Source organism: Myotis nattereri (assembly GCF_964212035.1).
Source record: "Myotis nattereri genome assembly, chromosome: 9".
Taxonomy (NCBI): domain Eukaryota; kingdom Metazoa; phylum Chordata; class Mammalia; order Chiroptera; family Vespertilionidae; genus Myotis; species Myotis nattereri.
In genome coordinates, this window is record NC_138084.1 from 25,452,200 (window position 1) to 25,467,531 (window position 15,332).

Genomic DNA, 15,332 nt, shown 5'->3' on the forward strand with positions numbered 1-15,332 from the left:
AATATCATAACCATAGCCTTTGGCTCTATTCTAACCTACTCCCATGAACTTCTACAATGCAAAATTATAATTCTTCTTTAAATATACCACTGCTTTTAACTCTGCTTTGAGAGATATTATTCCTTAACCATACTTTACCTTCCTCATTTATGTTTTAATACTGATTCTTTATTCTACAAATTGACAACTTCCACTGTATTTGTTATTTCCGCCTCATATCTGGAGAATATATTCTTCAGAATTCTTATACATCAACTTCTTTCATCCAATCCTCCTCCTCCTTCCCTTCTGACAGCTGTCAGTCTGTTCCATGCATCCATACTTCTGTTTCTTTTTTTAAAAAAAAGGAGTTTAGTAGTTTTTTAAAATATATTTTTATTGATTTCAGAGAGGAAGAAAGAGGGAGAGAGAGAGAGAGAAACATCAATGATGAGAGAGAATCATTGATCGGCTGCCTTCTGCACACCCCCTACTGGTGATCGGAGCCCGCAACCCGCATGTGCCCTTGACCAGAATCGAACCTGGGACCTTTCAGTCCGCAGGCCGATGCTCTATCCACTGAGCCAAACCAGCTAAGGCCTCTGTTTCTATTTTTTTTGTCAGTTTACTTTGTTCATTAGGTTCCACATATAAGTGAGATCATATTGTACTTGTCTTTCTTTGACTGCCTTATTTCACTTAGCATAATAATATCCAGGTCCAGGGATTAGCTAAAAGCACATAGACACAGACAACAGTGTGATGATGGCCAGTGGTAAGGAGGCCCAGGGGTTAGGCGGGATGAGCGGAATGGGTACATTTGTAATAGTGCCAACAATAAAAATAAAGTTAAAAAATAGTTCTTATACATCAAAATGAGGTTCATTTTCTTGGACACTTGCTTTTTGATGAAAACATAGTACTGCAATTTATTATTAAATTTGAAAACTGGTGTGGTTGCCAAGATATGCAGGATCATTTATAGGTCCAAAATGCATTGCAGGTGTGCTAGTTGCAATTAAAATCAAAGGATGACTGTGCTTCCTGTTTCAGAATATCAAAAAGGGGTGGCTCTGAGTCATTGCCTAGACAGCATTGTCAAGCAAAGTGGTTTAAGGAGGACAGAATATTGCTCGAATTAGATGAGTCCAAACAAATATCCTGTAATTCAAGAGACAAAGCCCTTGCTTCCTTGAGAGACATACTCTATCAGGATCTGGTTAAACGACAGCATGGAGTTCTGCCTGGGCTGGAGCTTATGTTCATGTATTACTCTGCAAGTACTGCCATAACAAAGTAGCACAGACAGGGTATTTTTTTAAAGATTCTAGAGGTTGGAAGTGCAAGGTCAAGGTGTCAGGGTTGATTTCCTCTGAGGACCTCTTTCCTTGGCTTATATGGCCACCTTCTCTATGTCTTCCCATGGTCTTTCTCCTATTCATGTATGTGTCCCAATATATTCTAATAAGGATACCAGCCAGGTTGGATAGGACTTGTTCATATGAATTTATTTTAATACAGTTAACTCTTTAAATGGTTGCCAAATACAGTGGCATTCTGATGTACCAGGAATTTTTGAAGGACACATTTCAATCCATGCCAGTTCTATCTAAGGAGAGTTATTTTGCCTAGCAGTTGAGCTAAGGGATTCTTCTAGTCACTTGGTACCTCTCTGAACGTCTCTTTCGTAGCAATGGCCTGTATAGTTCACAGCTTCATGAAATGTCTAATCTATTTAAATTGTATTTGAGTGAGGATTCTACCACATAACATTTGACTTCTTGTCAGAAAGGAGCATTCCTGGACAAGGGAACTTCACCACCAATGCTCTAACATTCTTTCTAAAGGGAAGACACGGATTGGCTATATCATTATATCATAATGACAAAATGCTCATTTGATTCTAGCAGACATTTGTCTAACACCAAGTTCCCATCAGCACCCACAGAGCATTCCAAAAAAATCTCTGTGAATGCTATTCATTTTGCTAGCAGAACTGATGATGTTATTACTCATTTTTCTCATATGCTTAATTTGTCCTTAAACAGGATGTGGACATTCTAATCACTACACATAAACAGAATGTGCATATCCTAATAACTACACTATGATACACAGAAATGCTTACAAAACAGCTCTCTAAATAATGTCAATGCACAGCAAAAGAAACCATCAACAAAACAACAAGAAAGCCCACTGCATGGGAGAATATATTTGCCAATGTTATCACCGATAAGGGTTTAATCTCCAACATTTATAGGGAACTCATACAACTTAACAAAAGGAAGATAAACAACCCAATCAAAAAATGGGCAAAGGGCCTAAATAGACACTTTTCAAAAGAGGACATTCAGAAAGCCAACAGACATATGAAATCATACTCCAAGTCACTAATCATCCTAGAGATGCAAATCAAAACAACAATGAGGTACCATCTCACACCTGTCAGAATGGCTATCATCAACAAATCAACAAATGACAAGTGCTGGAGAGGATGCAGAGAAAAAGGAACACTCATGCACTGCTGGTGCGAATGCAGACTGGGGTAGCCACTGTGGAAGACAGTATGGAGTTTCCTCAAAAAACTAAAAATGGAACTCCCATTTGACCCACTGATCCCACTTCTAGGAATATATCCCAAGAAACTAGAAACACCAATCAGAAAGGATATATGCATCCCTATGTTCATAGCAGCACAATTTACCATAGCTAAGATTTGGAAACAACCTAAGTGCCCATCAACGGATGAATGGATTAGAAAACTGTGGTACATCTACACAGTGGAATACTACACTGCTGTAAAAAAGAAGTATTTCTTACCATTTGCAACAGCATGGATGGAACTGGAGAGCATTATGCTAAGTGAAATAAGCCAGTCAGTGAAAGATAAATATCCATGATCTCACTCATTTATGCATAATAAAGACCATTATAAACTGATGAAAAAAAATAGATACAGAGGCAGAGCAGCATTAAACAGACTTTCAAACTACAGTAGGAAGGCTGGGGAGGGTTGGGGGTAAGAGATCAACCAAAGGACTTGCATGCATGAATATAAGCATAACCAGTGGACACAAGACACTGTGGGCGGGGGGTGGGGGGGAGGCTGGGGGAAGGTCAAGGGGGGGGGGAGGAGACAAATGTGCTACTTTTAATATTTTAAGCAATAAAAAAAATCAGACAAAAAATAAATTAAAAAATGTCAATGCTCTATTGTGTTTGAAAATAATAATTAAAGAATAAAAATCTGATGACACATCATTCAGAAACAGCAGGTATTGGTAAGCACAAATCTTCAGTTTAATCTAGGCATGGGTTTATTTCTAAATGCATGGCAGGCCTATGCATTTTGGAAAGTAAAACAAAAACAAAATAGAGTGGAATCAATATTTATATGCTCAGAAAATCAGTATTATTGCCTCAAAAAAAAAAAAAGAAATGGTATTAAGACTGAAATAATGTTTTCATGGATTTTATTGACCTCAGTTACTAAAGCCAGGAAAATATGTTTGGACAGGGCTATCCTTATCATTTATATTTTGGCCATTTAAACCAGGAATAGATTTCATTCTTTACAATCATTCATTTTGAGGAGACATCTAAGTTAGCTTTTAATGTGAAAAAGGAGACATAAAATGCCATTGTAAATTAGGCTGCTACTTATGCTGTCTATGGTAAGAAGAAATATTTATTTGGAAATTATATAACAGAAGAAAAAATACACTCTGGAGTAAGCATTCTTAGTTTCTGGTACTATAACATTTCCAAAAGTTGTTCATAGATCAGAAGTGATTGCTTCTGATCTCCCAGTATTTAGCCCAGTTTCAGAAATGTGAAGTAGGATGTTTATAGAAAGTCCTTCTCTTTGTTGTTTTCAAATCCATTTAATTAATAAAAATAGAATAATCAAATGGTTTACAAGCTAATATTAAAATGAATAATCCTGATGTAAATGGGGAAGGAGAGGGCAGATGGGCACAAGTGAATGCTACTCCTGCTCAGACAAGGATGAATTTGGGCATTCACATAGGCTTCTGGCTCTGGAATGCCAAAATGCATAGGCAAAGTATTTACTTTATTTGTTAACAACAGAGCACTGTTCAAAATTTAGAACTATTTATTATGTTCTAAAACCTCTAAAGGACTGGCAAATCTGTCTGTGAAATGTTCTGTTTCCCATGAGCACATCATCTAAGTAGAGCCTGTCAGAACGTGATATCAAAGGAGAGAGCATGCTGCCAAAATAAATTATGTAGTTGCCAAAATATGACATCCACTTAGCCTGTAATACTTGGGGAAAGCAGCATGAGAAGCAGGACCTGGTGAAATCAACTGGAAGCTGTGACGTTATAGTCTGTACAGTTGGTTGCACCTTATTCATGAAGGTAACTCATCATTCGCAGTACCAGAATTTTATTTTAAGAACAAAGTGACTTCGTGGTATTGAAGGGCTGGTTAGGATGCTATCTACAAGAATTGTTCATAACATTGTGTTCTCGATTTTGTCAGAGGGAGATTCTGAAGGAATTTTCATTCTCATGTTTTAGTATGTGTCTCCTTTTAGTAAACACCCTCCTTTTCCCACCATCTGCTACAGGTTAAGAAGTGCTGATCCAGGTGTTACTTTACCCATAGAAATGAGATCCTGCGACTTTTGAAATCTAGAGAATATTGCATGAAAAACAAAACAGATATTGATGTGACTCTAATTTAATTAATAAACATCCTTTGAATAATTTTTCTTTCTCAAGTACTTTGATAAACCAACCACTAGGATAGGAAATAAATTACATGTTTTTCTTGCTATCAAGGAGCTGTCTGGTTCAGAAAACATGCCATGCAAACAAATAAAATATAATCCAATAAAAATATAGAAGAGTGGAGTTCTGAGACAAGTCGGGAGTCATTAGTTAGACCCGGTATGGATGAGTATTTCAGGGTCAACTCACTGGAAGACATTGTATTTGTATATTTTGCTTGTATTTTGAGCTTGTATATTTTTTAATCTTTATTGTTGAAAGTATTACATATGTCTCCCTGTTTCTCCTATTGACCTCTTATAGCCTGCTTGTATTTTTTTAAAAAAAGTATTTTTTCAAGAAAACAAAGAAGAAAAGCTGTTCCAAGATGAGTAATATCTATGGGCTATATATATATATATATATATATATATATATATATATATATCAGTCATAAGTGGATAGGTAATACATGGAAAATAGAGGGGAATATTTTCTTTACATAACCTGTACAGTGTGGTCCATCATATGTCATGGTTTGCAGAATACATCCTACCCAATTTATATTGTAGCCTGTTCTGTAATCTATAACCTGCATTATCCCAAAGTATAAAACTAAACCTTAAAATTCACATTCTAATATTGTTTAGTATAATATGTATGCTAACTAAAGCCAAATAACTAAAATACACCCATTAAAATAAGTTCTGAACAATGTACTATAATTAATGGAGTATTGGATGTGCTCTAATTATGATAAAAATATACTCACATCCCTTGATCTGAGACTATCTCTGTACTGCTCACCCCCCAGTCAATACTCAAAGATTAATAGCCTTTCTTTCTTTTTTTTTTTTTTTTTTACCGAAGCATAGTATTCCATTGTGTAGATGTACCACAGTTTTTTAATCCACTCATCTGCTGATGGGCACTTAGGCTGTTTCCAAATCTTAGCTATGGTAAATTGTGCTGCTATGAACAAAGAGGTGAATATATCCTTTCTCATTGTTTCTAGTTTCTTGAGATATATTCACAAACACCAAGGAGTGGTGAGAGCATGAGTGGGGGGTGGGGGGCGATGTGGAGATAAGGACACATATGTAATACCTTAATCAAGAAAGAAAGAAAAAAAAGAGCCTTTCTCCTCCAGCCCTGACCAGTTTGGCTGAGTAGACAGAGCATTGTCTCATGGACTGAAGGGCTCCAGATTTGATTCTGGTCAAGGCACATACCTGGGCTGCAGGCTCGATCCCTGGCCCGGTTGGGGTGCATGCAGGAAGCTGTCTCTCTCTCACATTGATATTTCTCTCTGTGACTCTTCCCCTCCCTTCCACTCTCTCTAAAAATCAATTGGAAAATATCCTCAGGTGAGGATTAACAAAAAAAGAAGAAAAGGAGACTTTGTCCTCTAAACATGAGTTATCTCAAGAAATAACATTCTCTGGAAGAAGTGAACAAGTTGCTCATGACCCTCTTGAACACATTTTAGATTAGATCACGAATTTTTTAATTGTTTAAAATAGGCAATTTCATTTTCATGCTGGGACAAATAATCTTCTTTGAGTTAGTTTCTTTACTTTAAAATGGGTTGTGGTGAGGAACAAATAAAATAATCTGTGCAGAACTAGAAAAAATAGATACAATTCCAAATAACTCTAGGAAGTCATTTAACCTCTCTACACCTCTTTTACTTTACATATAAATATCAGTAACAAAAAGGATTTTCTTGCTTAGCTGGTCAGTGGGTCATAGAAAGCATTGAGTACAAATTATTCACTATTGTTAATTTTTATTTCATAGCACTGCACACAGAAAAGGCATAGAAGATACTATATAACTGAATACTCTTATTCCTTTGCTTGTCTGTGTAGAGTAGAATCTTTCTGATGAAATCAGTCTGAGTTCAGTGATAAGTCAGTCACTTGGTTAAAACATGTCTTGCAGCTGTAAGACTCCAGTCAGCTACTATAATCTTGGTTCTTTGGACACCCCAAATTTGGATGTAAGTGGCAGTACCTCCCAAGAGTTTTCTTTCATTTGTCATCTGTGACTTGGTAATTTATCCACATTTACTTTCTAGGTGATTCTGCCAGTGAGGTAATGCAGGTACTCTGTGAGAGCTTGACTGCTGATAACTAAGAAAATAAATGAAGAGACACAGCTCACTTGAGAAAGTAAATCATTAGCCTCACTCTGAATGTGCTCTGTTTGGAATGAATAACTTTAGTTCCCTGCAGACTGGACAGTGTTTCAAACATCAGGCTATTCATTCAGCCTGTTGAATGCAGGATGAAACTATTTCATATAATATCTTTTTCAACCAAATTATATTTTTACAACTTCCATTTAAAGCTGAATAAAATTAAGTTTACACAGATACCATTTTCTCAACCATTTTCTCAATTCTTTTAAAAAGAATTGGTTACATAAAAATTATTCTAACAAAATAACTATAATTCTTAACAAATTACCCTAAATACAGGTTTTAAAATACAGTTTGAAGTCATTAACTGCCTTTTATTGGCTTATATCTGAATTGCCGCTGATAGCTGTAGAATTTTTTATAGAGCACCCCTCAGCTATTAAATTTCTACTCTCAGACAATTTCAGACTCCTTTGTGTGAAATTCAAGTGATTAAAGATCCTCAGCCTGATACGATACTCAAGTCCATTAGTTTCGAGTTCTCTTCTTACATTTCCAAATCATTTTGGAAGTTGAATTAAAATATCTTTGAAGTTTCCTCTAAATTATGAAGTTTTATTATGTGCAGAAGTTAGAGAAACAACCAACACTTCTACAAATGAACACCTTTGCATTGTTTTAAAAGAAAAGCAAAACTTAAGAAGGTCTACTTTCAGGTCACCATTCTGCCCATCTGTAGATGTTAAAGCCATGATAATTTATTTGCTGTCTTGCATCTCAGTTTTATTTAGAAACAAAAATATATCAATATTATAACATGTAATTTTTAAGAAAATGATTAATGAAACACAACTGTAATCATAAAAAATGTTCTTGGCACATAAGTGTAATACACAAAATATATAATTTCCCTTGTAGGTTAAGATCATATATTTTATATATGCCACTTATTCATCCAGAATACACTGATGGCAGTTCTTTCTACTATGGACTAAACATGCTCTCTATTTTATAAAATAATATACACTAAATTGTTAATATTATGAGCTAAGATAATGTCTTCATACTATTAAGAGTCTAAGATGCAAACTTAGTTACTATTGGGAATAATTATAAAAGATGGAACTCCGTTGTCATAAAAAGAGCTAGAAAAAAATACCTAGCAGAATAGGTATATATATTCTACATTAAAGACATAACCCCCTCTAACTTGTTTTAACCTTTGTAACCTGCACCATCTGGGATCTGTTATCCTCTGGATGCAAAAATTCAATGGAAGAGACTGGTAGCATATCAAACAGTGGAGGGAGAGAAAGATTGGATTAATTAAACAAAAAAATAGAAAAGATGAAGATTACTGTGAATTTTATGTTTGAACCAAGTCTTGTCATTGTTGCTGGAGTGATATTCTTTATCCATGCCCCTCCATATCCACTGAGTGAAATGGTAGTAGGTGTATACTTTCCATACCCAAAGTCTAATCAAATCACATAGTATCTCCTGGAGGCCCAGTGATTTAGATCATGTTGAATCATTTCCTAAAAAAATAACAATGTGCTATATCAAATTTCATTCTTTGCCAGTAGTAGGAGACACAGTATTGGTTGGCTTATTTGGTTTTTGGAGACAATTATCTACATATGAATATGTCACTTTTAGTAATTTATCTAATAACCTTAGGCTTGACAGATCTGAATTGAGCTCAGTATAAGAAAAGGTTCTTCCACAAGATTTTTTATAAAAACTTTGTTTGTTATATTCGCCAAATAGCTACTCTCTTGGTGAATGGGACATTATCAGCAAAAACTAGCTAAATTATCTTCCCAGTTTGTCTCTCATCTGAAGGAGCCTCTGATACTATTTTCCATTATCTAGTCTCTTCTTTTGTTATTTATTTAGCCCATGCCCCTGATTTTATATGTTGTAAATGAGTAACAACAAATTCCCATATCGTCTTTCTTCCCATTTTTGCACATTTTTTTCTCTAGCCTTTTAACTACATCTAACACCTAAGGTCCATTTTTGTAAACAAATATTTTAAGAGTAGTATCTCAGAACAAGGAAAAAGTAACAACAAATTTTGGTCACTCAAAATCATCTTTTACTTAAGAATCAATAAGTGATCTCTACTGCCCCCACCACCACCACCACCAAAAAAGGAGAAAATTTCCATTTGCTACTTAACATTATTTTAGTCATTCAGAAATATTTATTGAGCACTTACTATGCATCTTCAAGTCCCTGAAAAAAAGGCTAATTTTATATTATGAATATTTCCGAAGCAAAAGGTATAGCTTAATTCATGCCAGACTTCTCTATGTCTGTTAGTTGCTCACTTAAATGAATATTTTTATGATGATAATGATCATTGTTACTTAAAATTATTTTGTTCAATGTGTATGGCATTCTCTTTCAATTTTTTTTTTCTTCCATCACTTGTACTCAACGTCAGATTCTTTGACCTTGCCTTTTTTTGGTGAATCCCTATCAATTTCTGGATTAAAATTTTTTAAAATATATTTTTATTGATTTTTTTACAGAGAGGAAGGGAGAGGGATAGAGAGAAATATCGATGAGAGAGAAACATCAATGAGAGAGAAACATCTATCAACTGCCTCCTGCACATCCCCTATTGGGGATGTGCCCACAACCAAGGTACATGCCCTTGACTGGAATCAAACCTGGGACCCTTCAGTCTGCAGGCCGCCACTCTATCCACTGAGCCAAACCAGTTAGGGCTTGGATTAAATATTTTAATGGCTATTTTCATGCATTAGGTTACATCATTACATTCTGTATTCAATGTAATGCAGAAACCATATTAATTAAAAATAACATAGAATTAAATGTGAAGACAATGGTATGTATTGACAGATAGGTAGATAGATTAATGTATAGGTAGAAATTGGTAGTTCAGGATTAACAGATTAATATGGATTAAGATTAATATATCTCAATGATTAATAATTTATATTTATTCTCTCCATACCACACAATATTTAAATGCAACTTTAGTTCAAAGAAAGAAAGCTCTCTGGATCTCATTGAAAGTATATTTGACTAAATTCTCATTTGTCCTGTTCTGCTATTTGTGGTTTTCTAAAATGAGGAATAAATGTCTGTTTCAGATATGTTTGACATGTAACAACATGATTAGTAGGTAGGTGAAGGAGCCTCTGTGTTGTAAAATGACAATTTTGAGAAAAGTGAAACAAAAATATGAATAATATATTCAAAAAGAATGAGTAAGATAAATAAGATTTGCTGAAATTAATTTTTAATTGAAACTTCAACTTTGACTTAATGTTATATCACAGTACTCAAACTCAAGATACATTAAATTTTTTCTTCAATAAAGTATACCCCAGTGATTATGAGCTTAAGATGGATATGTTATCAGAGAATCAACACCCCCTGTCATTCAGGGGAGTGAGGTTCTTGGTGTGGAGCTGAAAGAAGAATTTTCAGAAGCCCTCACTGGAGGATGGGATGTGGAAGAAGGCTTTATTTGTATGATGTTGCATTTCTAGGGTCTCAAAGTCCCCTGCCCAGTAAGCCAGTACTGGAAAAGGTGTAGCTGAGGTTCCACTGAGCCATATACAAGACCGCTGTTTCCATTACATATTGCAACCGTGTGTAAGCTATTAAAATCTATTAGTCCAGGTGTGGAGTCCAACATGGCCATATGCCATGTGGGTGCAGGGGAGAGCATCCCTGCCACAGGAGAACCAGAAACCTAGTGCTCCAGAGAGAGAAGAGAGAGAAGCTCACTTCTTTGTTTGGAAGTTTAAATATTGAGGTTTCACGTGCTTGCAGTAGCCATGCCCATCCCAGCCACTAAGCTGTTCCCAGGTATGACTGGCAGACAGGTGGGCACCTTTCCACATCACTCAGAACTTACTGGGCATGTGTCTAAACTGCCTTTGTCTAGTCCCTTCCCCATCATGATTGGGAACAGACTTGGAGAATGTTAAGTGCAGTTTTTGGCAAAGCTGTATAAATGGCATGCCTATATTATTTGGTTTTTCCTTTCCTCCTGTCACGTTAAATAATAACCAGGTTATCATAATGGCATCACATAAACATGGATATATATCTTATATCCATGGATTGGAAGAATTAATATTGTTAAAATATCCTTACTACCCAGAATGTTCTACAAATTCAATGCAATCCCTAACAAAATCTCAATGGCATTTTTATAGAAATGGATTCTTATGAAACTACAAAACACCTCATTTAACCAAAGCACTATCAAGCAAGAAGGAAGCTGGAGGCATCACACTTCGTGATTTCAAAATATATTAAAAAGCTACAGTGATGCTATAACATGGATGAACCTAAAAGACATTTTGCTAAATGAAACAAGCCAGCCACAACATCACAAATACTGCACAATTCCACCCCAATGACTTATCAAAAGTATTTAAACTCATAGAAGCAGGACGTGAGATGGGGTTGCCAGGAGTTGGGAGAAATGGGAAATGGGACTTGTTCGAGGGTTACAGGCTTCCAGTCATGCAAAATGAAGAAGCTGTAGAGATGTGTTGTATAACATTGTGCTGATAGCTAACAATACTGTGCCGTGCACTTGAAACTTTGCAGAGTATAGATCTCATGGATTGTGTGGTTTTTTACCTCAGTAAAAAGAAGAAGAAATGTGTCTGGCACATTGCAAGACTGTATAATAGCTACAATTTTGGAAACAGTTGTAATATATTCTAAAATCCTGTGCCCAGCCACTGTAACTGAAAAGCAGTGGGAACAGTGAGTGGCAAGGTACAAAGCCAGAGAAATAGCCAGAAGCCAGATTCTGTGAGCCTTATGTCAACCCTGGTCAAGGAGTCTGGATCTTAAGTGATTTGGAGCTTCTGGAAGTAAGAAGAAAGAGTGACATATCTAGTTTTTCTTTCCTCTATTCTCTTATTAAAGATTCAAGTCAGTGATTCAACTCTGAGTTGCCTATATAAACGGCCCCTCTAAGGGTAGTGCCTGAAGCTGAATTGAGAATCACTTGTGGAATTTGGCATTTTCTTAAGGGATACGAAGCAGAACTTCTTCATGGAATTTCAGCCCAGCTATATCCTTAATCTTTCTTGTAGACACAGAAAGGTCTGAAGCAAACACTGTATTATATTCAAGAAGTTGCCCAATATCAAGTAATTTAATGATCTACCCAACAGCTAGCTCATCACAAATTGCTACTGTGTGATCCTTTTCACAACCATTGATATTGGCCTAATTATTATTTCCAATTTCACTCTGGCTTAAATGGAGACAGTTTTTTGTGTTTTTTTTTTAATCTACTGAAACTGGTTTCCTCCTGTCAAAAATGTATCTGAAATGTGTAAATAGGCAAACAGATTACTGGGTATATTTTATTTAGTGTAATTCTAGGCTTGCAACTCTGATAGAATTTACATTGACTGGGCTATTTTATAATTGTGTAAAGACAGATACTAACTTGAAGATTTTTGTCAGGTAGAGAGGCAAATAATTTCTTTTTGGTACAACAGATAACCTCAGAGGTTATGGTTTATGGCCCAATGGACACTGATTAGATTTCTGTAAAAGCCCACACTCTTAACCTAATATTAATTTTCTATGTTTTCTATACACGCTTAGCTTCCCAACTGTTCCTTGAACTGGTTTTATAACACCTTACTTTTTTATTTTTAATGAATTTAATGAAATCTTTGATATGTGCAAATTTTATATTTGTATGGAATAATGATTTTTTTCTTGTTTGAAAATTGTATTTCACCATCCCTCATGTCTCTTTTTTCATGATCAAAGTTGTAGTCCTTCTTATTCCCACCCCAATAGAAATCTCCAGATTTGCACAATACTTAATATAAAATGTCAAATTCAAAACATTATATTTTTAAAGGAAGGTAAAATCACAGTTTATTATGATCTACAAGCACATAGCAAAAGACAATGAAACCAGTACTTTCCAAAAGGGGTGTTGCTATGGAGATCTCAGCACAGGCATCATGCATGGAGGATAATTAGTTGATTATTAGAATGATTATTATTATTTTCAGGTGTCAGTTTCCACCTTCAATATTATTATACATTCTGGCAAGAAAGAGACCTTGTGATACAATCTGGTATGCTGTTTGCTATGCAAAAGGTAGACTAGGAGGGATAGAAAAAAACAAATTTTCTTCAAATCTAACTGAAAAATTACTAGGGAATGAATATTTCCTTTGCAGGGAACTTGTATTTCACTGCTTTTTCCTTGGAACAGAACAAATTTGGATAATAAGATAGAGCTTATATAAAGAGATATAAAGAGAAAATGTCTAAAAGAATATTGATTAGATTACATAGGCAGTATGGCATATATATAACAGTGATTCTTTTAAAAAAATGTTTTCATTGATTTTAGAGAGGAAGGGAAAGAGAAATATCTCATTGGTTTGCTGCCTTCTGCAAACCCCCTAATGGGGATCAAACCCACAACCCAGCCAGGTACCCCGAGAATACTAAATGCTTAACTAAATAATGACTGAATCCAGTGTGGAGATTATAATGTAAATGTCAAGCTCATATGCAGTACAGGACATGCGGGTTTTAATACAGATTAAACATTAACCATACAACTAACCTTAATAAATCATATTTTTTCGTGAACTGTAATTTTCTCATCTTCAAAGTGAAAGAGTAAATGGATTAAAATCTACAGTGCTATCTATCTTGAAAATTGTAAAATTATATTCAACCAATATTTTTAATATATGCTAAAGTACAACATTTTGCTAGATGATGAAGTTAATACAATTTTTATGTCAAGTAATCACAAGCTGCTAATGATATAATGCAAGAAGAGAAGTCATAGAAATAGCTAAGAAAGCCTAAAACAAGTACACACATAGGCTGTGATACTGGTACTAATACTGTTACAAACCAAGTATTCTGGAGATAGCATTATGAGTTTGCTGGTGGGGGTTTAGGGTGTGAGCAGCCACAATTTTACAAAAAATATAGAGCTTTGTATTTGTACAAAGCCGATTGGGCCATCATCTTATCATACATTTTAGCAAACTTTACATTTTCAATTTTATTCCCTTAAATTAATAAGTTATCCCCCATTTATAATAAAAAAGGAAACTAGAGTAACATTATGACACATTATAGATTCATATGTTATATGAGATATATCTTATGAGAAAGCAGCCAACTGATCCGAAGACCTTGGAAGCTATCTACACACCAGGTCTGCACGACCTATTTCTTAAATAAAAATGCCACAGTTGTTAGAACACTACGTATGAAGCCAACCTGCTCAGGCGGCCTGATGAAGTGTTGCCCAAGGTAATGATAGTATGTGGTTCCTGGCCAATACTTTGAGGTGTGAAGAGCCTATGCCTATATGGAATGTCTGTCTATCTGTCTGTCTATCTATCTATCTATCTATCTATCTATTTATCATCTATCTATCTATCTATCTATCTATTTATCATCTATCTATCTATCTATCTATCTATCATCTATCTATCTAACTATCTATTTAAAATAACTGTATTAAAATTTTAGACATAGAGGAAGGGAGAGGGAGAAAGAAAGGGAAATACCTATGTGAGAGCAGAATATCAATCAGCTGCCTCCTGCCTCCTAACCAGGGACCAAGCCCAAAACCCAGGCATGTGCCTTGACCAGGAGTCAAACTGGCAACCTTTCAGTGCATGGAATGATGCCCAACTAACTGAGACACACCTGCCAGGGCTGGGATTTTTTTTTTTTAAATAAGCATCTGCCAATAACTTATTTGAGCCTGCAAATGTCACACAGTAAACATAGCATAATAGCAAACAAGGAATTTGCAACTCTCTGCAAAAGTTCAGTTCTAACTGAGAAACTGGCACAATTTCTCTTGTCTGCTCTAGGACTTATTACTTTCCTCAGATTCTCTCCTCTCATGTCCCTGGACAATAGCACGTTATTGAATAAGCTCTCTCTAGTTAGGGACGGGCGAGCAAGCGTAACGACAGAAAACTGAGCAGGTCTCCCAGGGCTAAGCAAAACCATCGTTGCTTTGCATTTTCTTAGAAGCGTTAACGGAAATTAAGTGATGTTTACCTCTAGGAGTTCGGAACATTGCAAGACCCATTTTAAACAGAGCATTCAATCGTAATCCCTAAGTTAAAATCCACTCTGTTTAATTGATGATATGCTATTAAATAATATCAGACATATGTACAAGCTGGAGGAAATGGGATACATGAAGGTATATTCTTTTCTTCCTTCATTGACATAAATGTTATCATTTAAACACAACTGCTGAAAATAACGTCATTTTTCAGGTAATTTAAACATACCTCAAACTGAAAACTTAATATTCCCCTAAGCTCCCCATGATCCATTTGAAATGTTCTATTAAAGAGAATCAAAGGACCAAGGCTAATTCCTATATTCTTTGAAGAGAGTACAGGCAATGCATGGAACCTGGAAAGGTATTTAAGAAT